The following is an 839-nucleotide window of genomic DNA, read 5'->3' as shown; positions in this document are numbered from 1 at the left end:
CCAACATCAGCCAAACGTAAAAGGTATGTAAATGTGTTTTTATTTTGTTTAATTCAGTTTAATTTAATTTTATAAATATATTTTTAAATGTAGTTTATCTGTGTGTGTGTATGTGTTCCAGCATCGGCAGCTTCATCAGCTTTGCTCGGCAAATAGAAGCGGAGTTCTCCTTTTTTTTCTGTAGCGCAAAAACTAACAGGTCAGTAAAAAAAATGTTTTATATTTAGAGTTATAACGTATTTATATTTTAAAATGTTGCAAATTGTTTTAATTATTATTTTTGTCTGTTTCTTTTTACAGAAAACATGTCAAAGAGGGTCGGATCACCGGTAAAACCAGTTGATGAACAGCCTGAAAAAAAGTAAAAACGCTTCAACCTCTACAGACCTGGACAAACAGAATGCTAATCACTAAATCTAAAACTTAACAGGTCAGTAAAAAAATGTTTTATATTTAGAGTTATAACGTATTTATATTTTAAAATGTTGCAAATTGTTTTAATTATTTTTTTTGTCTATGTTTCTTTTTATAGAAAACATGTCAAAGAGGGTCGGATCACCGGTAAAGCCTGTTGATGAACAGCCTGAAAAAAAAAGTAAAAAGTAAAAATGCTTCAACCTCTACAGTCCTTGACAAACAAAACGGTAATCTCCAAGCTGATGTTAGAATCGGCACGTATTTTACCCCCGTATCTGAATCTAGAGCGGACACCGAGGATCGGCCCGGAGCTCCTAAAAAAAAATAAAACTTTATTTATTTTTAGAAGCCAGGTTCCACCAGCACATCTGTTGCACAGAGAGTTCTCTTTAGAGAAATATGCGTACACACACACACACACA

At 33.0% G+C, this 839-nt stretch overlaps 1 long non-coding RNA gene across 2 annotated transcripts; it reads left to right on the top strand.

Annotated features, from left to right (window-relative positions):
* On the top strand, positions 1-595 carry LOC106512065 (uncharacterized). Of its 2 annotated transcripts, none has more exons than XR_001309614.1 (3): positions 1-23; positions 131-199; positions 533-595. It is a non-coding gene; the product is annotated as an uncharacterized LOC106512065 (long non-coding RNA). The 2 variants fall into 2 exon arrangements; XR_001309615.1 differs by having other exon boundaries at positions 122-199.
* Positions 596-839: the final 244 nt, after the last annotated feature.

This window comes from Austrofundulus limnaeus, unplaced genomic scaffold (genome assembly GCF_001266775.1).
Source record: "Austrofundulus limnaeus strain Quisiro unplaced genomic scaffold, Austrofundulus_limnaeus-1.0 Scaffold4074, whole genome shotgun sequence".
Classification (NCBI taxonomy): Eukaryota; Metazoa; Chordata; class Actinopteri; order Cyprinodontiformes; family Rivulidae; genus Austrofundulus; species Austrofundulus limnaeus.
This window is presented reverse-complemented; position numbering and strand designations above follow the sequence as displayed.